Source organism: Anser brachyrhynchus (genome assembly GCF_964034855.1).
Source record: "Anser brachyrhynchus genome assembly, chromosome: 6".
Lineage (NCBI taxonomy): Eukaryota > Metazoa > Chordata > Aves > Anseriformes > Anatidae > Anser > Anser brachyrhynchus.
This window is the reverse complement of record NC_137700.1, coordinates 43,434,340-43,459,464: the sequence shown is the minus strand read 5'-3', so window position 1 is coordinate 43,459,464 and position 25,125 is coordinate 43,434,340. Positions and strand designations below refer to the sequence as shown.

The window sequence follows — 25,125 nt, the reverse complement described above, 5'->3', positions numbered from 1 at the left end:
CCCCAAATCACAAATCATCACAAAAAAAGTAAGAGGGAAAGATAAAAAGGGGAAGGGGACAGGCTGCAGTAGTACAGACAGATCCTCTTTGCCTCAACACATTTTGGGGAACCCCTCGATTTGTCACTAACTGTATTAATATTTTTTTTCTTTGGAAAAATCAAAATGCTTCCATCCATCTGAAAGTAATGTGAGGAACTCCCAAAGATGTGTTTAACCATTTTACAGGGTGAAAAGCGGGTAAACTTGGAAATAACCCCAAATCTGAAAACTGATCTCTACTGAAACTTATTCGAAGATGATTGTAGGTTTTCTTCCTCACCCCGCAGCAAGGAAGCGCAGCTGAGAGCAACGCACCGCACTCTGCAAAGCACCTCTTTTACCACCTGCTTATATGCTGCATGTAGGAAATTATGCTTGCAAAGCAACTGCAAGGTAAAAACTCCAGGGTGAGTCTGAATAAAACTAATGCATCAGACAGCATCCGAACAAAAATAATCAGTAACTGAGAGGCAATGACATCAAATGCAAGCTCTCACCTACAAATCACACCACAAAATGTTAGGGTATCAAAATTATCCTTCAGCTAGATTAACTTCTGATTTGTGTTAGGGACATAACAAGCACTGGAACACCCAATTATTTCGCCAGGCTAGTTTGGAATATTTGCAAACCAAGACAGGCCTCGTCCTCCCCAACTGCTTGGCCGCCAGCCGTGCTCCCCCTTGGCCAGACTGCTGCCCCCACCCCGGCGGGCCCGAAAATGGTATTTTTGACCCGCTGCATCTGAGAATAAAAAATGATTTCAAGTGTAAGCAAACAGCTCATGAGGGACACAGTGTCTGGCAGAGAAACTACGCCTGACTGTGAGGAGATTGGGGTGTGAGAGGAAAGGGGTTCCAGCTTTAAGGACGTGGATCCATACACCAGGCCTTACCCGAGCGCCCTACAAGCACCACAGCCGCCCGCGCCCTGCTGAGAAGTTCCGAAAAGCAGGCAAGGCACTGGGGGAAGGCTCGAAAAAATCTTGAGCCCCTGGGGAGGTGGGTGGCTGAGAAGGACAAATGAACCAATTAAGCAAGAAGAAGCTGCATGGTGCCTAAGGAGGGCTGGTGATTGATTACTGTTCACGACCTCTTTCTGCCCCAGGTTGAGCTGTACAAGTGTCTGCTTGTCCAGGATGGCTTCCTTCTGCTGACGGGTGACTGGGGCAAACACAGCCAGTAACACTCAAGCCATGGTGATCACGAAGAAGGCCGGCAGCTACAGAGGCGAAAACCACACAAGACCATTCCTAAACTTCAGAAGGCTGGCGAAGTTCAAAACATCACTCCAAAATGTATCCCACCAACCCTGCAAAGATGCTGTCTTGTTACTAGAGGCCAAGCTGCGCACGAACATCTTTTGAAATTTAGTTGAAGGCACCCCTGAGGCTGATCCCAAGGCAAATAAGCTGGTACCTCTTCTGAACGGCATAGGAATGACTCTTCAAATTCAACCATGACACCCCATTCTGGCTCACGTACCAAAAACTGAGATGCCAGAATCACTGAACCTGCCTTGAAGACAGGAACCATATTGTCATCCATCACTTCACCAAGACGGTAATTTCCTGCTACACCTACAGATGAACTGAAGGGATCGATTCATGAGCAGAGCTGAAGAAAGGCAAAATTTGTCCCCATCCTCACTGGCTAGCTCAGAGCTGCCTGACTGGGACCAACGAGCTCCTCCCTCATGCCCCCTTGGCCTTTTGGTCGGGAAATGCCCAAGTTTTCCAGAATTTCTGTTCCCACAAGGCTAGAGCCACGCTGACGAGCAGCCAGCAGGATGTTCCTGAACCACCGGCAAGACGAACAGATGTCTTCAGGTGCTGGTATGAGCTCCTCCACGGGAGGAGGTGACATGGTACAGGAAGTCAATATATCGTAGACCCACAGTGCGAGCATCCCACACCTTGAAATCCATTAACAGAAATGTAAAAAATAGTCAGAGCTTATCTCAAAAATCATGTCCTTTAAGGGCCATGAAACATTTCAGCCGTATGGTGTTGATGGGTTAGAATGGAAGTCCTTGGGATTTAAGATGTTTTCCGATTTACTTTCACAGAACTCCAGCCTGAAAAGTACATGTGGTGGCAGCATTATGATGAGAACTCTCGGATTCATAAGAAGTATTTTTCTCAATTCACCAACACTTAAATATTAAAGGAAGATTCTCCCTGAAAGAGAAGTCTTCAGGATCCGCAAAACTTAATACTCTCTGGTTTCAGCACTAAAATTTAAAAACAGCTAATATATCAAGTCAGTATATGAATAAAATTCCATATGAAAACATTTAAAGTACATTAGATTTTTGGTCAAGATGAAAGACTGAAAAAAACTCAAGCAATCTATTCTAATTGGGTTCCCATGGTAACTGTACAATTGGGTTTTTCAGTATAACATCCCAAAGGCCCAATGCACACTTGTAAAATATACTTCAAACAGCCTGAATTGTTTTTACATTACAGCACTCCCAGGAAGATCAATTACTATACATCCCCACCCTAACTATTAGTGGCAGGAGATGTTAACACTATTGGCCATATTAACATAAGTCATGTAAAAACACCACATATCACCATCATTATATAAAACTAATTACACACTTCAGATTCATCAAACATGTTCTGAGTAATAAACGTATACTAGTCTTGTCACAAGATCATGTTTACTGAATGTTCAAAATCAACCCCAAATATATGCCAAACCATTTTGCTTCTTATATTGATTTCAAGGATAAACAGAATCAATCATTAATAATTACATTATAAGATGACCCACAGGGTTAATCATATTCTTAGAAACTCTGACTATGGAATCAAATATAGATACACAAAAAGACAACTGAAAAGCATTCAAAACCAGGCTCTATATATTACCAGTGATATAAAATGAAGTTGGTGAAGACAAAATAACACTATTATTCTACTTTCTGAAAAAGCACAAGCATCTATTAAGAAAAGTTACTCTCAGATTGACCACCTGGCCTTGTTTGTCCTGCAATTCAATTTCTGGAAATGCAATGCTGGATGCTGGCACAGCTTGCTCTTCCAGACATCAACTGCCTAAAGCCTCAAAGCTGAAAGGAGATGATGACCCATGCCCACTGCAAGCAGGATTCAAAACCTACCAATTCAGTTATAATTCCAGGAAAAAAAAATAAAAATAGAAATAAATAAAATTAAAACCAGTTTGAATAAAGCCAATCTCATTTCTCCGTCGACCAACCAGAACTCTTGCTCTTTCATAGACTGAAGAAACATCAGCAAATAACCAGAGGTATTTTTGATGTCAATAGGAGATTGTGCAAGGGATTTCCCTTTTCTCCCCGCCCTTCCCACTACATTATATTTGACCACACTGAACTTCAATGGAGCAAGATGAAGGGGAAAAAAGTTGTTTGTGAATTGTTTCTCCAGGACACCGCTCACAATCTAAAAATGTACCATCAACAAAGCCAGCCCACTGCTCTCAAAGCAAGTTTGTGTATTTCATGTGTATTTTTAGATGTAGTATATCCTATCCTGTAATTTTATAAAGTTAAACCAAAAAGTTAATCATTTAACAAGGCCTTAAGTTTACTTTAAGTGTTTATTAAAAGTTTAACTAATTAACAGTCCTGTATATTTGAATATACAAACAACTGCAAATCATTTTGTTGTTTGCATTGGACCGACTCATCTAAAGCAGTTAGATAATTAAAATATTATTGGAATGCTAATTATGCAGCAGCAACATCCACAAGACAGCATTTACACTTGCTGTCTACGAATCCACAGAAGACCAAAAGCCCATCTCTTCAGCGGCCCATCTTCAACAGCACCAGCGGCATAGCAAGCACTTGGTGATTTTTTTTAACCTGTCCACTGTCATGTCCCCCCAAAAGTGGGTTTCAAGCTTCCCGAGTCAGAAGTGGGATTTCGAAACGTGAAAGAAAACAGGCAAAGGGCTCAGTGTTTGCCCAGTTCCCTTGTGAACCCAAACCCAGCACCCCCAGCCGCCTGTTCCAAGATCCATCACTCAGCTACACGCGGTGCAGTGAACAAGTGTGATCTGAACTGACGCCTGCTGCTTCTTTGGATGCCGTTAGTTCCTGCTTTTAAAGAGGCAGAATTACTCTGTTCCCCTTTGCCACGATAGTCAAGACCGTAGGCCCTCTATCTATAGCAGCAAAATATGCAATTTTGCTTGGAAGGCAGAGGGAGAATCAGAATCTTCATACCAATGAAATCCCTTCTTCCTCCTGGAGATTAACTTTAACAGGGATTTATCCTGATGAAAATATTTGTATGTGTTGGGTGGAATGTCAGCTGCGGGTCCAATTTTTACAAGTGACTTGAAAATATACTTGAAATGATTTGTATTATTTAATATGACATAATATAAAATAGTACGTAGTCCTGACAAATCAGGATAGGATGCTTTTTTACTGCAAAATAGTAAATGAGGAAACAATTTGGAAAAGGTTTAGCAAAAAGCATCGAAATAGTGACATATTTCCAAAAAATAATTTCACAATAACTCAATATCCATAAAACTGCAAAGCCACACAAACTTTATTGGCATTCAAATACATTTGACTTTTTTTAAACAGTAGTCTGGACCACACAAGTAGATCATAATATCAGCAGTTTTAAAATTACATTTAGCATTTCTGGAAAATATTTCAATAGAGGTTTGATTTGTTTTTATTGTTCAGTTGTTCCTCTACCTGTGTGTTTAAATTAATGCTGGCCCACACGCACCACTGCTGGGCGATAATGTTAGCCTTATGGGAGAAAAAACTTAACACGGGATTTTTTCTTGCATCAGGAAGGTTTCCTCATTATACCTTCATATAAATTAGCAGAGCTGAAGTCCTTGCTAGGACACCTTTGCTTTTTTAATTATGCCATTAATGAAAAAGTTAACAGGCAAGACACATGCTGAAACCTGTCACTGCCTACAAGATTTCAGGCCTCCTAAAATTAAAACTTCATCCTACGCTTTCCCATTAGTTACATTCTCTTCACCAGTCCAGATATCTTATGAACACTCAGTAAACTAGAGAATTGCACAATCCGTCAATAAAGTAAGCGTATTTTGAACTACTGTCCATATGACTCAATTTGTCAGTAAAAACTGCCACCAGCGCTGCGCTTGCAGAAAAATGTCCATAAATGCATTATTGCGACTGGCAGATCGATGTCCATAATAAAAACAAATAGATTTAACAAGTGCTTGCTTTTACGAGTTATGCTATTGGTGGAATGTGCATTCAGCTTCACCCGTCAACTTCTGGGAATGGGCAATACAGACCAGGTTAGGTACTTGCTGACTTCACTAGTGTTACAAACAGGAAATTATTCTAACGCAGGAAATCTTTAAAAGTGTTAGACTGAATACTAATGCCTTCAGGATGTATTTAGAAGTTTCACACATCCAGAATTTAACATTGTTCTGTGAAAAATAAAATGAGAAATGTTAACAGGTATTACAAAAAAGTTTTTTTTTTTTTTTCCCTGCCCTCTTTGCAGAAAAGAAATTTAACTTAGGTCAGCTGCATCCCAGGCAGAATGGCTCACTGTGTCCTGAGGGTGATGTGAAACACCCCGAGAAGCCCCAACATCACAGGGCCTAAAATTCATTCCCATGAAGCCGATGGTTCAGCTCTTACAATACCAAAACGAGAATGACCATCACAGCGGAAACCAAGTGTCACTGGCCCCAAGAGAGGATTTCATCCCTTGCATCAGAGATGAAGGACAAAGCTTACAGAGAAATTACACCACATTAGTCAGAACATCTGCAGGTAGAGCAGCTGGCATACCAAGGTTTAATTCATGAACATCAGTTCTCATTCCTCCAGATTCCTGACTGCATGCTGCTGTAGGAAAGGAGACTACAAAAACAGTCATCCATGTCTTTGACACGTTCTGCTTTGGATTTTTTACATTGCTGTTCCTTCTAATAGTTTCCCCTGTCACCAAAGTCCGTTTAAACAGAATTTCTTCGGCGCAGCCTTTCCATCTTATCCACGCTTCCCATAACAAACTTAATACTTTTTCTTCACAAGTCCTTAAATTAGCCATTCAGGGAAACCCCGATAACCTTCCCAAAGGGCATGAGCTTCTCCTTCAGGCTACCATCCTTTTAGTGATGCCATTAACTGATTCTCTACATACGTTAAGCATTAAACAGTGGTGACAAGTTAATTACAGAGTTATCAAGAGATAAAGTAGTCACGGTAACACAAGTTGCAATATAACTACAACAGTTTCCTATAGAGCTTCTGTTCAGTTGCTGGTGTAATTGGTGTAATTAACTTGTCATGGATCAGAATGCAGATAGGAATTGCTAAAGCCACCTTGCAAGCTCACAGGGCTACATCTTTTTTCCTCTGAAGCTTGAGGCTTTTGGTAGAATTGTCCAGATGTGGTACGCTTCTGCTTAAAAACAAAGCCGACAAAACTTTTTACTTGGAAAAACTCTGCCACACAGACTCACAGACCATTCCCAAGGAAACAAACAAACCTGGCATATTTCAGAGAACCGTACCTTGTTAGACAGAAGTATCCTGCATTACAGGGGTGCTTAAAGGCTTTTGCCCAAGAGGAAATAAGCTTTAAAAAGCATCATAGCAGCCAAACGTGCATAAAGAAACCCAAGTTTATGGAAACTCGAGAGGGGCCTGTTTAAACCCCAACCCAAAATTAATGCGTGAAGTAATAACTCGTGTTCAGAACAAAATGCTGTGTTATCTATGATTCTGTTCCAAGGCTACAAGCACTAGTCTTAAACCCCAAGCCTGGTGGTCCCATTTTTGCTAACCCTTCAGGTCTTAATCAAGACGCAGACACAAAGGCACTTCACCTCTGCTCACTGCTACCCAGCAGGGAGAAACCTTTCCAAGGGGGTACCCATACAGGAGGGTGGGGAGAGCTGCTGGAAGAGACCTTCGGCCCCCCTGACCTCCTCAGCGCTTCCACATCCCAGCTACCTGAGTTGGAAGAAAGCCCACGCGCAGGGCGGGGAGGAACTGTAATGCAGGAGGGCTCCCGCAGAAGATCCCCCATCATGGCTCCACTTAAGCTGCGTTTCCACGCAAGCGAGGGAGGCCCAAAGGCCACAGAGGCAGTTCAGGGAGGGAGAGCTCCTACACCGCCACTCCTGGTCCCGCGTGCATTCGGGAGACAGGCAGGGCTTGGAGGCCAACGCCTCCGTCAGGTTCACAAGGGAACCCTGTCAGCTGTGCAGGGCCCTCCTCGGGAGTCGCGCCGCGACAGCCGTCCCTAAGCTGCGCGTTACGTCTCCGTTCGTTAACGTGGGAGGCTTTAGTATGTAGAGGCTGCACCTCACCATTTAATAAGAGCTCTATTTCACAGAAATAAGATGCAACTCAGTAACAGGTTTTATTTGGGAGTCATAGCAGGAAAAAAAAAGAACACCGTTCTTTACACTTACTTTGGTTTTAAAACTGCATGCAGTTACAACATTGTACCTGTTTTACAAACGGCTGTAGAGCTTAGCTTTTATGCCAGCAGCAAAAAAAGACATTTTTATGTTAATATCAATGTGACATGCATTACTTTAGTGCAGTTTCACGTTGGCCTGAACCAGCTACGGGCTGCTGGCAGAGGGCAGGGCGCTGCCATCCCTCCTGCCCTCGCATCGCTCCGTCCTGCACCTGATGGAAACCCAGAGAAGCGCCTGAGCTCCCGGCCGGGCTGTGCCCACGGTGAGCCCTGAAGGGCTCCTGCAGCACCGGGGTGCTCCGGGCCCCACATCGCTCTGCAGGAGGGATTTCTGCTCCTTCACTCCTGCTCCACAGAGACAAGCTTTAGAGCTGAGATCTCTCCACCAAACGTGCTCGGCCTAGCTCCTGCGCCGGCAGCCGAGGCCCCGTGCTGCCATAAAGCCCCGTTTCTCCCCAGACGCCGCAAGTCTCAGGGCGCACGGGCCCCGGGGAGCACGCGGCGGCTGCGGACGCAGCTCCCCAGGCCGGCCGCGGCCAAGCCCCGTGGGGGACCCGGCCCCGCCGCGGGGGGAGCGGCCCCGGCCCCGCAGCCCCGTGCCCGGCCCCGTCCCGCTGCCCGCCGCCATGAGCCCGCGGCTGCTTCCTCCGCCCCGAGCCGCCCCGCAGGGCCCGCGGCTGCCCGGCCGCCCGCGCACCTGCCGCAGGGAGGAGGAGGAGGAAGAGGAGAAGGGAGGACGGCGGAGCGCGGCGCCTCTTCCCGTCAGGCCGAGGCCGGGCAGGCGCCGTGAAACCGGGGCGGAGCTGCCCGGGCCGGGGGCCTCGGGGTGAGGCAGGACGGCCCCGGCAGCTCCCGCAGCGGGAAGGAGACGGGCGGGAGGCGCGGCAAGGCCCGGCCCGGGGGCAGGGGGAGCCCCGGGGGAGCCCCGCCGGGCCCTGGCCGAGGCCGCGGTGCTGCTGCTCCGAGAGGGGCTGAGGAAGCCCGCGGATGTCCGCGGCAAAACCACGGCCTGCGGGCAGCAGCCGGGCCGAGAGGTGCCGGTGCGCCTCAGCTCTTTGTGGGCGACTGCTGACAGAAATCTGCCGAGTCCGGAAGCAAAAACGCAGGCCTCATAACCGACGTGTCTCACAAGTGCACGGTGCTAAAGAATCACCCGAATCAGTCCTTTGCTAGTGCTTAGGAGCAGGGTGACGAAGGATAACGGGCAACGGCTGACAGCATCAACATTTCAACTCATTCGCAAAGTTAGGGGCAAGGCAGGGACAATGAACTAAAAGCAAGTTTGCCAATTTATTTGTCTTGGATTGGCAAATCCAATCTCTAAAAGAGGAGACAGGGAGGAGGAATGTAGACTGTAGATCGAGGTTTATTTGAGGTTGTACACACACACAAAATACAGGAGAAAAGGTGCTAGGCATGTTTGCAACAAGAAACCTTTAATTTTCAAGCTAGAGGATCTTCCACTGTCTGAATCTTAATCTGAGTTATATCAGCAAAACATTTTACGGTGGTATTGTATGACTCAGAAGTTATCACAAAAATGGAGGGATCCAATTGGGAAATATCAGGAGAAATTTAAAAACTCATCACAGAATCCTGGAAATCTATTTTTCATAGGAAATGAACACTGCGAATAAAAATGACATTGAGTGAGCACATATGTGTTAAATCTGATTCTAACAAATTACAAAATTTGGTCCAAAATGCAGAAGTTTCCACAGAGCAATTGAAAATACCTTTGGAATTGTTGCACTTGGTGCAGACTTAAAAAAGAGCAACGAATGACACCAGTGTGCCATAGTACAAAGATACTCCTTTTTTTAGTAGTACTATTTTTAATGTGGTACCTAGTTTTCCCTTTTGTTTTCTGGTCTAACCTCAGTCTCTCAAGGAAATATAAGCAAGGAATGTTTGCCACCCCGCTTTACTTTCTTTGCCATCTTCATAAGCAAGGCATCGTCCAATAATCACTGCAGAAATTGATCTCAGATAGTAAAAATGTACGGTGCTTCCACACCGTCCTGCTAATTGTAACTCACAGACATATCAGTTTAGAACAAGATAGAAGTGATTTGTGAATCTGTGTGATCTATAAATTAGAATTAATATAAAGAAAAATAAATTCAAATCTTTCCATATGAGCAGTTCATCAATGCAATGTCCTTTAAGCGACAAAGAAACAATATTGTAAGAAAGGAGAAATATAGGAAAAGGTATTCCATGTTTGTAATAAGTTACAAGCAATTAGAGACTTCTGGTTCATATTTTCTGATTTTTTTATGCATTCATAATTAATTTCTGTTACCTTTACAGTGGCAGTTAGTGAACAGATTATTCAAAGTTATTACGTACCTGATGCTGTATGCTGACAAGAGAAAATAAAGCTTTCCAGTAGCTTTAATGAAGCCCGGATTAACAGTGAATTGAAAGGTACTGGCATTGTGTGCCCCATACAAGTGCAATGGCTTAGGTGAAGATGATCTCATCTCTAGATGAAAGATCTCTTCACATCAGTAAGCTGTGGACTGGATGGGATACCCTAGAGATAGTTATTATTTTAGAATGTAAATATCAAATTTCTTAAACCCTGATCCTTTTTTTTTCTTTCTTTTTTTTTTTCCCCAGACATTTTGAAATCCAGTATCATGATGTGATTAAAGAGGAATATGGAGATTTCTGCAATAAGAAGTAGATCTACTATGTGGCAAAAAAAAATAAAAATAAAAATAAAAAATTGTTTGTAAACCAACTGCTCTGAAAGCCAATTTCAGCAATCCCCCTTTCCATAATGATCATCAGTTCTCCGTCTGTCTTTTCTTCCTTCAACATACAAACAGAAGATAAGCTTTTAGGTCAGTCTGGACTGTTCCAGTTGAGAAGGAGCAACCTGCTGACCAGCCTGGCCATGGCAGGTGTTAGTGCTGACAACAGGGCTTCTTAAAAAGAAACCTTAATTAGTACTGAATTCCCCAAAGGACTGCTTTCCCAGTAGACTGTGAATACATTATTTCATTATATAATTAAATGCTTACAGATTTATGCAATCTTAAAACATGCAGGAGATTCTCAGGCACATCCACATAGGAGGTACAAGGAGCCCTGAACTCCTTTTTGCCCCTGCTCAGAGCTGTGTGTATCTGAGCCATAATGGGGAGGCATATATAGCTGCTTAATGCGTGAAATTGTGTCCTTGACATATGCTCCTCTCCACTTCTACCTGGGATTAGTTCAGGTGGAGAGCGTCAGATTGTGCTTCCACCTGCCCTGTGAGTCCTGAGTGGCAGGAGAAAAGGGAAAGTGGCATATCTGGAGTAGTTCCGATTGACTGAGTTTGAGGTTCATTAATTCCCCCCAAGTATTAGTGACTGTTTACAATTTGAAGTGCTTTGGAAATTTCAGTCTGGTATTTTCTCTCTTAAAAATGAACTTATTTTACTTTGAAAATCTTAGCATGCCAGATTAAAGGGAAACAGGACTGAAGTGAATGAAATCTGTCTGTGCTGTTATGCTTTTCTCAAAAGTGGCTGGTTCCCAAAACTTTACTGTAAGTGGAAACCTTCAAAAAATATGTATAAATCTTTCCTAACTCCTCTCCCAGGATGATCTCCTTTTTGCCTGAAGCATGGAAATTGATTATCTTTAATATGATTTTACTTTACATTATAACAGGTTAGAATAGGGAATGTGGAATATCCAGACTTTCTTAAAACCAGGCATTTGGGGCTTTGGCAGTGAATCCACAAGTTGTTTGTCTGCAACAGAAAGAAATGTTTCTGTACACTGGTTCAAACTACTGCGTTTTGACTTAATTGTCATATTCTTCTGTTAGCAAATGAGGTAAAACGAGTATTCCTTAGCAGTTTTCACTCTGCACCCAGAATTATGAACGTTACTCAAATCTACACTAAGCCTTCTGCTGACCAGATTTTAATCTTTATTATTAGTGCTGTTATAATTCCAACCACTGAACTTTTGAATTCCTTCCCAGTCTGTCCTTTAATGGGAAAGAGACTGAGAAGACTATTTCTAATTAGATGTATCATAGTCAACGACATCAGTGTCAGCAGAAGTTATAACCCCCCTTTTTCATACATTTAGGCCTGTTCCTCCTGTTGGTGTATCTTTTCAGACTTCCTTATTCAATTATCTACAAGGGCCACTAGGTGTTAATTTTCTTTGCCACATCCAGTCTAGTTCACTAACACAACAGCTAATGGGGAAATTTTCACAACACTGATATTGCAAGAATGTAAAGGATTTCTAAAATTCTTTTCAAATCTTGTCCCATGTCATTGTTTTTTGTTCAAGGCATTATCTTTCAATTATTTACATTATTTGTTACTAAGTTTGCTGCTTATAAGGTATTGGTCACTTAACATGGTGTTTTCAGGTACCGAGTGATATTTATGCCAAGCTAAAACAACTTAGAGTTCCCAATGAATGCACAAAAAACGTGATTTGTTGTCAGGGGAAAACAAAGCTTAGACTAATGTAAAAACTTCAGGGTCACAGAATGCGATGGGATGGAATGGAGGCCTTTAAAAAAAAAAAGAGGTTTTATTAAAGGCCTTGAGATGTGAATTCATAAATGTTTTTGTCTGGATTAAATTCCTTGTTGAGGAGTAACCTCTGGAAGCATCTACCTTCTGCAACATCTGCTGGGGGAGAGAGACTCGGGCACTGGAGCTGTAACTGCCCTCCTGTTAGCCTGAGACAGGACCAGATGGAGTCTCAGGGAAGATGTGGTATTGGAAACCGCTATGATTTGGATCTCACTTGCAGTTCTTGAATTTCCCCCCAGAGAAAATTGTCAGATTGGAGCAAAAGCAAAATATATTTCTGCCTTTGTGTCTATATGCCTTACTGAGTCAGAATCTGGCCTCGATCACTTCCTGTGCTCGTGACCTCCCTACATGAACCTCCTCAGCTGTGAATAAGCGCAATAATGTAACCTTGTATGATTTCACTTGAGCAAGTTAATAAGTATTGCTTTTCACATTTATAATCGCCAGGAAAAAAAATAAAGTCTGAATGAAACCAGAAACTGTGTGATTTCGTTTGCCAGGACGCTTGCATTTTCTCAACAGCAGGGATGTGTCCTGCAAATTTCAATCTGGAAAGTTCACGTCAACGCAGATCTAGCTGTTTGGTCTGGGCGCGTTATGGGCTTTAATTGGGCCTGGAGGAGGGAGGGAGGGAGGGAGGGATGGGGTGTGTGTGTGTGTGTGAAAGGCAGGCTGAATCTGGTTTCAGAATAGGTTTTAGTAATAGAAATAATCTCTTACACCAGACTTTTGTTTGCAGCACATGATGGGAGTTTGTCCCTAGATTTTAATGGGTGTGAAATGCTGATAAGCGTGTGCCTGGGCCACTGGAGCAAATGTGTGTGTGGGGGAGTGCAAGTGTTTCTGGGAACTCTAGAAGGAGTCAAATTTTGATGATGTGGGATATGATTTGTATGTTTTTCAGGGAGAGCAAGAAATGAGGGCAAAGGGGTAGTTCTGAAGAAGTATGGTTTTCTTCGGTCTGGGTAGGAGCAGATTGGACAGTTGAAGGCCTCTTTGTACCAAAATACGGAGACCTATAAGAATCATTGCTGATGGCAGATCATTCCCAATAGCAACTGAGATCATTAAAGAACCCTGCTACTTTAATAAGAGAAGAGTATTTTCTTTGCAAAAAATAAAAATAAAAAGATTGAACAGTCTGTGTCTGTGTCTTTGCAGTGTATCTCCACAATTCCTGCAATTTGAGGGGGTTCAGATAAAGATCTTTAGGTTTTAAATTTCCAGTCTTTGAAGTAGTTTGTAAGCCCTGCTATGACAGCTTTTTGTCTCCCTGTTCCCCCAAAACATTCTCCAAGCATATTTTAAGTGTGAAAGCATAGACCCTTCTCTAAAAAAAAAAACAAAAAACAAACGAACAAAAACAAACAAACAAAAAAACACATCCAACAGCAAAACAAACAACAACAAAAGGAAAAAAAAAAAGAAAAAAGAAAAAACAAAACCCCAAAAACCCCACAACACAAAAAGTAAGCAAAAAGTCCGGATATATTGAGCAGGAATACAACTGGTTCCTGCTCTGGGAGAGGAAGGAAATTGGGTGGCTTGACGTATAGAATTACTGGTAAGTTAAGAAAATGTATTTTAGTAGGCAAACCATTTTCAGTGCTTATGAAGAAGCTTGGCATTGGGAAAAATATGATTTCCTGTAATCAAGGTGCTGGGAGTTGTTTGCCAGCCACTAATGCCTTTAGGGAAATCTAGTAGCAAACCGTGTAAATGAAAGGGATATTAGCAGAGATTGGCTTCATTTTCTTTAGGGCAAAACCATAAAAAGTTATGGTGTTTCATATGCCCTACTTCAGTTGGTTTAGGTATCTCCTGGCTGCCTTATTCCAGAATTTGCTGGAAAATGCTTTGACAGTATTGGTGAAGCTAACCAGTAAAACTTTTATCTGTTATGCTGCGGAGAAATTTGTGTGGTAAAAAGGCTTATAAATGTTAAATAAGAGGAATTTTTGGTCAATAAGGCCACTGATAAATCTCCTGTTAAATTAAGTGTGCCTGGAGTCCTATATTTAATGGAGCTTTTGCAGCTATTGCCAAATTCCAGCGAGGCTCAAGCATTTCCAATAATTATTACAGCAGAATTTACAGCATGTATTTTTTTCCTATTGACATACTAAACATATTTGCAATAGAACACATCCTTCAAGTGATCGGGTTATTGTAGCCCGCTTAGAGATACGCCCATCTTTGCAATCATCATAAATATTTTGAAAAACATTCTTAATAATTTTGCCTTGAATGAAAATTCCTCCTCACATTCCTTCCTATGCCATGGGTAGGGGAGGTTGCCAACAATTATCTGTGCCATTGCGTTCACAGAACTCGCTGCATCAATTACTTTGTAGGGGCAGACTTGCTCCCAAATGAACCCGTGTGTTTACCGGGAGGCACGGGAAATTAAATCATGTTAATTCCTTTTGGTCTTTCTAGCCAAGCTCTGTCTGCATGTGTAGGGTTGTGTGTGTGTTTTGTAGAATCATGAAGTGTAGTCTTAGAAATGAATCCACTTGAAGGTGGTACTAACTTGCCTCTTGCATCAATGGAAATGGATATTATGATTGCTGTGTTGAAACGTGCGCTCAAATGCATTGGGAGTTTGATACTATTTTTCAAACTGCCAAATAGATAATGTCAGAACATTTCTGAAATGGGATACTAACATCAAGATATACTGCACCAATCAACTAACATCAGGCAAAGTATAGTGTAAAACTGTGGATGTAGGAGACTACTACAGAATTTCCATTTTCATTCCCTATGTCAACAGCTTTGTAACTTACCTAGTAGATTGTTTTATGTTTTCCAGACATATTCTCAGTAGACTACAAACACTACATTCAGCTCAGCCTTCAGAACCCAAAGAATTAGATATGCTGTAGTTTATGAAATGGATGTTTATGAAAGTATCCTTTGTTTGAATTGCTCAAAAACCCAACATGAATTCAAACTTTGACAGCGTAAGCAGAAAATAAGAGGGCCATAGTGATCTCCCAAATGTAGCCTTAACTATTGAGGTTCTCATATTGAAAATGCAATTTTCTGTCTAGATGTTTATGAATGTCTTCAAATTCCCTTTCATAATAGCCCCTTTTTGACAGGCCTTTTTCAACTCTGAAATATGAGAAGAAAGGTTGCTGCAGAATGTAGTATATACCATTATAGGAGGTACACCTCTGTCCCTCAAGCCAACAATACTCTTTTGGAAGTCAATGATGATATATGCATGTGTAGGAGGTTGCAGAGCCTAAGATCCATTGCAGAGCAGCAGGATTCTTTTACTGAATCACAGCAAGTTCAGATGCTAAAATACGGTGTGACACTTTAGGGAGTCTGTCTATGTAAAATGCATGACTTCTGTGTGATTTTATAAACTGTGTGTATAACTCTAGCCTTGTGTAATCTTCAGAGTGCTAGCAAACCTCATCACGCAGCTGCTGAAGAGCAGTCAAAAATGTTAATATTGAATTACTCGCTACAGGTAGAAATGTGCCTGTTTTGTTATGGAGAGAGTCTGCATTAGAGGGATCCGGTTCCCCTGGATCACCTGTATGTGTTAACGTTGGTGTAGCAGAAATGAATGGCAGCAGTGCAATCAACACAACGGAAATGGACACACAGCAGAAAAATAGGCACGCAGCACAGACCAGTTGTACTTGTTGCTCACTTGCATTTTCACGTTGTCCTTGTGCTTTCATGCAAACCTGATGGCAAGCATTTGTGTACTTGGGCAGCGGAGGGAAAGAAAAGAGCCCTCTAGGAGGCTGCAGAGTCAGACCCTTGAACCTCTCTTGCCAGGGTGACTGGTGACCCAGCATGGGGTCCGAGCCGTGGTGTCTCGTGCTGATGAAACTGCTCAGTCCCAACCCAGAAAGTAAGAGTCGTTGCTGATGAATCCTGTGGGTAGGTAGGTGCGGTATGGCCGGGTGAACAGTGGCCACTGTCCTGGTGGTTAACACGGGAATAGTCATGCATATGGAGCTTGAGGAGTCACGGTTTTCTTCAGAGAAAATCACTGGCTACATAAAATGTGTTTTGAAGCTGATAAGAAGACTCTCACTGATCTCACTGAGCTTGATGTCATGTCATTAGATCATAAAAGATCAATTTTATGAAGATGAATTGCTGTTCCCAGATTAAAAAGGCTTTTTTTTTTTTGCCTTTTTTTTTTTTTTCCTCTCCTACAAAATCATGAACTTCGGGGTAGCAATATGGTGCAAGAAAAGGAAGATGCAGATGTGTCAGCAACAACAGGGACCTGTGAGAGCAAAATGATATTCATCCTTGGATTTTGAGTAGTCAAATCTATGAGCATACTGAGTGCCATGCAAAATCCAGGAAGGCCATAAACAAACAAAAAAATCACATGCAGGTCATTTTGGTATTAACATGTTGTGAACTTATGTACGTGGTAGATGCTAGCTGTATAATGAACTATCATGTGACAGAATATTTTTCTTTGCTGAAGAGGCAGAAAAGAGAATGGTACTGATTTTCTTTTTTGTCTAGTCTCCCTGAGTGTTGGGAAAATGATCTCTTTCTGGGAAATACTGCTTTGAAAATGGTTTCAGAGTGCAGAAGTACTTGCTAGGAAATGGATGCGATCCAGCGGCAGTAAGTTCTGCAGGAGAGTTGTTTGCTGCTACAGTGTTCTAGCAGTTATGCTTGTGAGACTCTGTCCCTGTCTTTTTCTCTATTCCCCTGATCACTCTTTGCTGCCTTCTTTTTCTATGTTTTTTACCTTTCTTGAGCATCCTCTTTTCCAACATATTTTGCACAGTTCTGTAGTTAGTGTTCAGTCCTGCTTCTAATTATCTTATTGAGAAAGGAGCTGGAGACCAATGAATTTGTTGTCCAAATGCAGTATCCATTTTAGCAAAAATAAGATGTCCCAAATTTGGTTTTGGAGTGAAAGGAGAGGGACAAAGAATTGCTGTTTTGACAAGTCGAAGAAGTGGTTAATAATCCTAGTTAGGGTTGTAAATGAACTACTGGTAGTCAGGCAGGTTAGAAAAGACAGGCTAGTAGCTCCGTACATACCTCCATTAAGAACGCCTATTTAAAGGGTGTTTCTCTGAGGGACCAGAAAGGCAAAGGGGAAGGCAGGAAGATGGGCAGCTCTGCCGAGCAGCACTACCGGCTAGAAGCAGGAACCCGATTCAGCCACAGGAAAAAGCTCCACTGATGTGCCACTTGAGTGCTAAATTAGGGCACTGCCTTTAATTCTTGCATCTTTTGTTAACATTCGTATAAAAATATAATGTACTCTGTTAGGTAAATAGGATTCTCCAGTAATCTAAAGGAGGGTGTGAAAATGTTTATCCTCTTTTTCCTTTTAAGTGCCTGCGAGCCCTGCCTCCGGCCCTGCCTTGGTGCCCAGTGAGCATGTGTGGGGCCGCGCCACCTCCTCTTGTACACCTCCGGCTGTAGTACACCTCCTGCTGTAGTACACCTCCTGCTGTAGTACACCTCCTGTTGTAGTACACCTCCTGCTGTAGTCCACCTCCTGTTGTAGTGCAAATGCCCACCCTCCTGTTGTAGTTCAAAGGCATCTGCTGACGGATGAGGGGAGCACAGAGGCTGCTCCCCGGCCACCGAGCCGTGTGCCGTGCCGACTGATGTGGCGCTGACATGGGGTGCTTCCATGGCTACACCGAGATGGGCAAAGCTGTTCGTGGAGAGCAGCTCTGTGGAGAATGAGCTGGGGGTCCTGGTGGATGACAGGTTGACCATGAGCCAGCAGTGTGCCCTGGTGGCCAACAGGGCCAATGGGATCCTGGTGTGCATAAAAAGGAGCGTGGCCAGCAGGTCAGGGGAGGTGATTGTCCCCCTCTGCTCTGCCCTGGTCAGGCCTCAGCTGGAGTACTGAGTCCAGTTCTGGGCTCCCCGGTGCAAAAAAGACAGGGATCTCCTGGAAAGAGTCCAGCAGAGGACCACAAAGATGATATGGGGCCTAGAGCATCTCCCCTATGAGGAGAGGCTGAGAGACCTGGGCCTGTTCAGCCTTGAGAAAAGAAGACTGAGAGGGGATCTTATGGATGTTTACAAATATCTTAAGTGTGGGAGACAGAGGGATTTGGCCAACCTCTTTTCAGTGGTCTGTGGGGACAGGACAAGGGGCAATGGCCACAAAATGGAGCACAGGAAGTTCTGCACCAATATGAGAAAGAACTTCTTCACGGTGAGCACTGAGTTTTCACTGACGGAGCACTGGAACAGGCTGCCCAGGGAGGTTGTGGAGTCTCCTTCTCTGGAGATATTCAAGGCCTGTCTGGACGCCTACCTGGGCAACCTGCTCTAGGGAACCTGCTTTGGCAGGGGGGTTGGACCCGATGATCTCTGGAGGTCCCTTCCAACCCCTACAATTCTGTGATTCCGTGTTCAGCTTCCCAAGTTGGCTTAACAGTGCCCATTAAAGTGCCAGCTGACCTGCAACAGGAGAAGAGAAAAGGGTGTGACATTAAGCACCTTAGCATGAAGTAATTCAAGTTAACCTGCAGCAGATTTCAAGCATAAGCAAGTCCCTGGATGGTAAAGGTAAAAGCGCACACCCTGAAAAGGTCAGGCATATGCTGATACCGCGTTGTGCTCCCACTTCTGACAAAAATGAGACGGAGGCAAAGGCAACTCCAGAGCAAGCCCGAGGAACAGGGAAGGAGGTGTGCTAGTCAAAAGAGAGGTAACATTTATATTTCTAATAACACTATAAGGTACCAAGAATCAGAAGGAGCCAATGAACAACTGCTCTTTGTCCTATACTTGCAAATCTTGATAAAAGTTCCTACGTTTTGTTCTGCTCTCAGGCGGCCTCCTTCAAATCCCTGCCATTTGTTGGTTGCTCTTAGCTTTAACTGGCCTTCATAGAAGTGCCAGAGGAAAATCAGCATAACTTAACGCAGTATAATGGTTAAATAGTTCTATACCAAAATGGAACATGGAGTAGAGAACATTTAGATTAGTATATTTTTTCAACACTGGATAAATACAAATGCTTCTCCTGAGTCTAAGGATATTTTTAATACTGCCTTTTAGATGTTGTTTTATTTTCCTTGAGACTCCGAATGCGATCTTCCCAGAACCTTAAAGGTAATTCTTTTAATTTTTTTAAGGGTATCCTGTCAGTTTTTAAATACAGCCTTTTCATGTTGCCACTGAATTGCTTTGATCTGCAGATGAGAACTGATGAGATGCAGTTTCCTTATTGCTGGACCTTGCCAAGAGTTCCAGGAGCATCTGTGATTGAGCCCGTCAGAACCCTAGAACTGGGTAAATAAAAATCCTGACAAGACTTTCCAGAGAAATCTTTTCCCGTTGCCTGTAAGGCAAAAAGCCCAGAACAAGAAGTCTCTGTTTTACTAGCATAAAGGTGAATGTAGAAAACAGAACATAATTCTATGAACTTGTTTTATTTATGTTATAATTGCTGTGAAAAAAATTGTATTTCTCTTTCCCTGCACCACATCGTCATGTGCCTGGGGACCTGGCGAGGGAGGAGCTCACAGCACGGAGGCGTAGCTGGGGGCTACACAAATTCTCCCTGTGGTGGTCTTAAAAGATTGCCTGGAAGAGAAGAACATACAGTTATGCTATAATGCCGTCAAATAATCCAGGCTGGACTGGAAGGGGTTTGTGGTCCACCCCCTGCCCCAGGCAGGCCCATCTCCAGAGTCAGCCTTCATCCTGCCTGGGCCTGAAGACTCCAAGGATGGGGACAGGCTCCATGGGGAACCTCTCCCTCTGCTCCACAGCCCTCCTGGGGAAGAAATTTATCTGAAAATCCAGTGCTTTGGGTGCCTCTCTGTGCCTTACCTCCAGAAACACACCAGTCCCATGAGGGGAAATGGGCTTTTTTGGTCAATTCATATGATATGGTGGTTGGTTGGAAAAGGTAGCCCAACGTTATTCTCAAAATACCATAGTTCCTTCAGATTTGGATGAGTGATCCTTTTTAGTTTGACTGCTGTTTGAATTCTACAGCACATTTCAGGGAATAAGTAAATAAAACACCATTCATGCCATGGAATCAGCATACTAATTTATGGCCAGATCTGAAGCCTTTTCCCAAGGCAAAATACAATTAAAGTCAGGCAGACCTTCAACCGAGTGAAAACTTCAGTATTTGATCCTTAAATTTTACTTTTCCGCATTTTTATTATTTTTGTACAGTAGTAAAAATATTTCTCCTGCTGGTAATTTTACATTGTACTGTATATTGAATTCCTTGCAGTAAAGGCCTAACCTCTTGAAACCTAATCGTGTACAGTGTGCTATCTAAAGAACTTAATTCTTATTGGGATAACAAGTTTAAAAATATATATTTATAAAGCACATCCATGACATTTTTGTTAACCTGGTTCTAATGGTGATCTGGCAGTAACAGTAAAGGATGAAAAGCTAAGAACAGGCTGAGATCTAATCTGACCTAACTCATTGATTCACTCCCTGACCTTGGGTAAGCCTTTTGACCTGCCTGTGCCTCAGTCAACTCAGCTGGAAAATTGGGTAAAGAGCAGAGCCTGTTAGAAAACCATCTTCAATTTGAACAAAGATTTCCCGGAGACCCAAAAAAAGTGAGTGTAGTCGTTTTGTACAGGCATAATTGATTGCGGACTGCACAAGAATAACATCCTGAGCTGTGGGATGCAATTGATGACATCTCATTCGTCGTGTGGTGGCTGGGTGGTCTCTGCTTCCACTGGAACTACCCCACTTTTCCAGTGTCCAAAGCTGTATTTTCACTTTCAGAGCGTTAGTCCAGCCTCGTCTGCCCTCGTTAGGAAAGTGGCTCTAATATTGCACCAGTCCGAGAGGGTACTGTGGAGTAATTACTATTCCTGTTCGGTTCACAGTTACTGAACTAAATTATTACCCCCTAGATTTATCACAAGCTAAAGTGGCATCACATGCTACCGTATCAATAAAGCATACAAATGAAATCAGGTCTCTACCCGGAATTCACCCGGTGCTTTCCAGCATGCCCTTGCTCTCCCGAACCGGGTTTCATGCCATCAGCCTATGACTTGTGCTGCCCATAAGGATGAAGAGGACGATTCTGGCTGCAATCCTAGAATTGCACCTTCGTGCTAGAAGCGTGCGTGTTCGCAGCAGGGCCCGTTTGCTCCGTGCGGCTCCCCTGGCGGCGTTGGGAGCGACTCCGAGCCCTGCCCAGGAGCCGGGGCTGCTGCTGCAGCAGCCCCGACGTGCAATCAGGAAACGTTGAAGTCATGTGGACGAAAGCCAAGGGCATTTAAATGGCATGTGGATAACCACTCGAAATTGGCAGCATGTGATCAGCCTCATGCACAAAGCTCCATACTCTCACGAATTTGGCACTGTTTGTACTGGGCAAAGGCCAGCATCTATTGCTTGTGCCAGCATGTTTAAACTATCCTGGACTTACTAATCTATTCTCCATGACCCACGCTGGAAAAATGACCATTTCCTTTTCCCAATTCCCACATCTGCTATTTGTTTTCCTCTCTTTGCCTTCCCAAGATTTGGGAAGGAGTTCAGGAATGCGGAGCTCTATTCAAAACTAAGCTGACCTCAGATACTGAGTGGCATTTATCTGACAGTGTGTGTAGGTAAATAGTTAAAGGGAAATGGTCATGTTTCTTCACTTTCTCATGCATATTTGTAGACATTTTCAAATAATAATAATAAATTAAAAATAATAAAAAAAAAACACATTATTTTGTTCTAAAACGTTAGCTAGCTGTATGGCAACAGTAGGAGGGACCTTGTATTTCCAATGGAAACTAGTAAATCCTGCAGTGCCAGTTAATTGGCTCTGTCATTATCCTTCCATGAAATATTCTAAATTTTAACATTAATATTAGGTGCAAACGCCTAAAAAAAGTCACTTCTACTAGTCCAAATGAAATTACTATGTGGGAATGACATTTATGCTAGAATAAAATCATCACTGTGCCTCATATAAAATAATATATTCTACATTAAGAAAAATCCCAGGCTCTACTCACTTTAGAAGTATAGGTACAGAAGAACAAAATGCAACTTCACTTGAAAATATCTAATTTTATGAATGGAATAATCCAAAATCTTGTCTCATTGCAGTGGACAAAAGACCCAAATCACAACAAAATCTGAAAAGCAGTAATGGCAAATAGAGGGTAGCAGAAAAATGCAGACAGAATTTGCAGAATGACACAAAATATTATGTTGCAGTCTTGAGAGTCGTTGGTATGACTTAACATTGACTTCACTGGAACCAAGAATTCACCTTTTTTTTTTTTTTTCAAAGAAGAGAATGCACCCCTAAATGTATTTCTATGTGTTCTTTTTTATTTTGAATGAAGTGCTTTTAAAATTTTTTAGGCATTGCATGTGTACAAATAAATATATGCACCCATGCAAAAAGAAGAATAAGAACAATCACATCTTGGAAGAGATAAATGTATTAAGAAAAATTAACAGGATATTTAACCAGCGGAGTTACTATGGATCACATCCATAATGACAGTTATATGTCTTTATGTTAACAAATCAGTGGAAGTTCAGTGTTAGAGTAAAAGTTGGAGGCTAACAATGGGAATCTAGGCCTACTGCTGTATTTTCCTCTGGGCTTACAAGACTAAGCAGAGGTACAGGAATTAGCCACAAATATTCATCAGGTTTTATATCAAGAGCTTAAAATAGATACTGATGGAACTAAAGGGAAAGGAATTTAAAAAGAGCTGATAAACATGCTACAAAACCATTTTTCAGATTAACATCCAAGAGCGAGGAGCTGAATTTTTCTAAATTTTGATGCACGTGCTCCTACCAGCCATGAGGATTTGAAGCTGGGAATTCGGTGAATGGCAGTGACTTGTGAGTAAAGGTGCTCGGGCTGGCGTGCAGCCTGGCAGTGAGACCTAGCCAGCCTCCCCTGGTGTGGCACGGTGTCTGCTGCATCTTTGCAAGTCCACGAGCAATTCTGAAAACTTTTGCAAGTGTTTCAGCAAGGACTCGTATGCAATCCGTTATTATCACTATTACATTCCTTTTGCTTTTACTTCTGTCCAGATTTCCTTTTGCCACTGAGTACCTTTGTTTAAGATTATTTTTTCCTAGATATATTCTGTTGAATTTTTCCAGGTTGCATGTCATTTGTCACTGTTCAGTAGGAAACTCTGCTTTGAAATCCCCTCTGATCACCGAGGCCATAAACTCGGGCTATCATATAACCAAAGTCAGAGATGAAAAGTGCTGTCAGGTCATGGAGCCATTGCCACCAGTGCTCCTGCTCCCGGGATGGAGCTGGCTCTCGCCTCCTGACAGCGTCCTTTGTCGGAGGGGAGCCCTGGTGGTATCTTTGGACGGCTCTCGTTGGACCCAACTCGGTGTTTGCGCTTGCAGGCAGATAAGATTCTCTTTCATGTCCATGGGCCATCAGAAAAGGAAAATCCAACGCACGGGTGGAATGACTCCACCATTGTAACGGGACGACCCTGCACAGTTTCAAAAGATATTGCGTGTCCGTGCATCAAAGAATTTAACGACAAGGACAGAAAGGCATGGCTCGTTCCTGCAGTGTGGAAGCTACTTTTAGCCAAGCACCAAATGCAAAGCACCAAGCACCTAAACTGTAGAATATACTTTTGGCATAATGTTTAAATATGGAATAGCTTTGTGCCAAGTGAAAGATAGAAATCTAGTAGCTACTATTATAAAGTGATCTAAACCTGATATTTTTAGTAGAAAATTAATGTAAATAGCCAAACTAAGGGAATAATCTCTTTCTCAGTGAAGTCAATGGCAAAGCTTTCTTTGATTTCAATATGCATGAATTATAGGCTAAGAGGAAAAAACATAGGTTATTTGTAATTGTAATTGACTTAGTTTGCAGTGACAAAGTTGCTGCATGGAGGGAAGGTGTGCTTCCTAATTGTCTTCAATTTCTTGCTATCGCTAGATGTAACTGTGACTACCCGTCGGTCTGTAATATTTTTTTTTCACCTGCTGGGACACTTTGCTATGCGTGTTAACAGCACCACAATTGCAGCAGGGACAGTCCTGGCTGATGTTCAATTAGATTAAAACCAGTGATTTTTTTTAATGCTTTTGTTGTTCTTTTTGACATGTGGGTGGTTTTTCATTTCTTTAAAAATGTGGCATGAAATTCATCACAGTAAGAGCGTTCCTTTATAAGCTGGAACAAAGAGGATATAGAGGAAACTGGTAAGTCTTTCAGCATAGCTCCAAAAAAAAAAAAAAAAGGAGAAAAAAAAAGGAGAAAAAAATTAAAATGGTGTATTCTTCTTTCTGTGTTTAGGTGAAATGTTCAGTGACTGTCTTTCAGCTTATCAACTAATTGAGGAGAGAACGGTAGCATAAAGGAATTTTTTTGTTAGAGAAGTAATTAATTGATCATATGCTGTTTCTTCAGCAATTATGCGATATTCCCCTGTTAATCTGTTTAAAACTATTGTGTCGGTATAAACACCCAACATCTTTGCTGTTTTCAAAAGTAGACAAACGAGGTCCTTCCCTTCTTCTCTGGTCAGCCTCGGGGACCTGCGGCTCGTTCTGAGCAGGGCTTTCCGGGAGCGCTTTCTCTGTCAGGAATGCCGGATAACTCCACAGTCGGGAGACTTTTCCATAATTAAACTCTGTGCAAAATAAAGGGAGATCTTCATCACACTCTTTGTATTCATATAAAATCTGTTGCCATGGGAGCTGGCATTGAATAGCAAGGTAGGCAAAATCAGTAATGTTACATTACGTTTGCCCTGTAGCCACTGGAGGGTCCCTTAAAATAAAGTCGCCTTTTATCTTTGCTTTCTGAATAAACATAAAACTAGATTTTTAGTGCAAAATCCTGATTTCAAGGTTATTGATGCCAGACTAAATTAATACAGTCTGTGCGATAGCATACAAAATCCCCAGCAAAGCCAGGGATACTCCTGTCTTTTGAAAGCTTGACATTTGTTTTTCATCATGAACTTAAAGGTCACCAGCTACAGATGAATCAGGATACCTGCTTGAGTTTACATTTACATGCATTTTATTTTATTCCCATGTGCACTTTTTATGAGATCCATCACTGGAATA

General features: G+C 42.5%; 1 protein-coding gene and 1 long non-coding RNA gene across 5 annotated transcripts in view; one reads left to right on the top strand and one right to left on the bottom strand.

The window, feature by feature from the left end:
* The window catches only part of MGMT (O-6-methylguanine-DNA methyltransferase), a 183,242-nt gene extending 174,924 nt beyond the window's left edge, over positions 1-8,318 (bottom strand). For 3 of the 4 annotated variants that reach the window (XR_013952459.1, XR_013952460.1, XM_080596642.1), the window contains exon 1: positions 8,196-8,318. The gene's annotated coding sequence lies outside the window, so the exon portion shown is untranslated. Of the gene's footprint in view, positions 1-3,174; positions 3,304-8,195 lie in introns of those variants that run through there. The other variant, XM_080596643.1, reaches the window with a different exon arrangement.
* A 182-nt stretch (positions 8,319-8,500) lies between these two features.
* On the top strand, positions 8,501-12,624 carry LOC308196895. Its single transcript, XR_013952486.1, has 3 exons — positions 8,501-9,711; positions 9,812-9,928; positions 10,124-12,624. It is a non-coding gene; the product is annotated as an uncharacterized lncRNA (long non-coding RNA).
* The last annotated feature ends 12,501 nt before the right edge of the window (positions 12,625-25,125 follow it).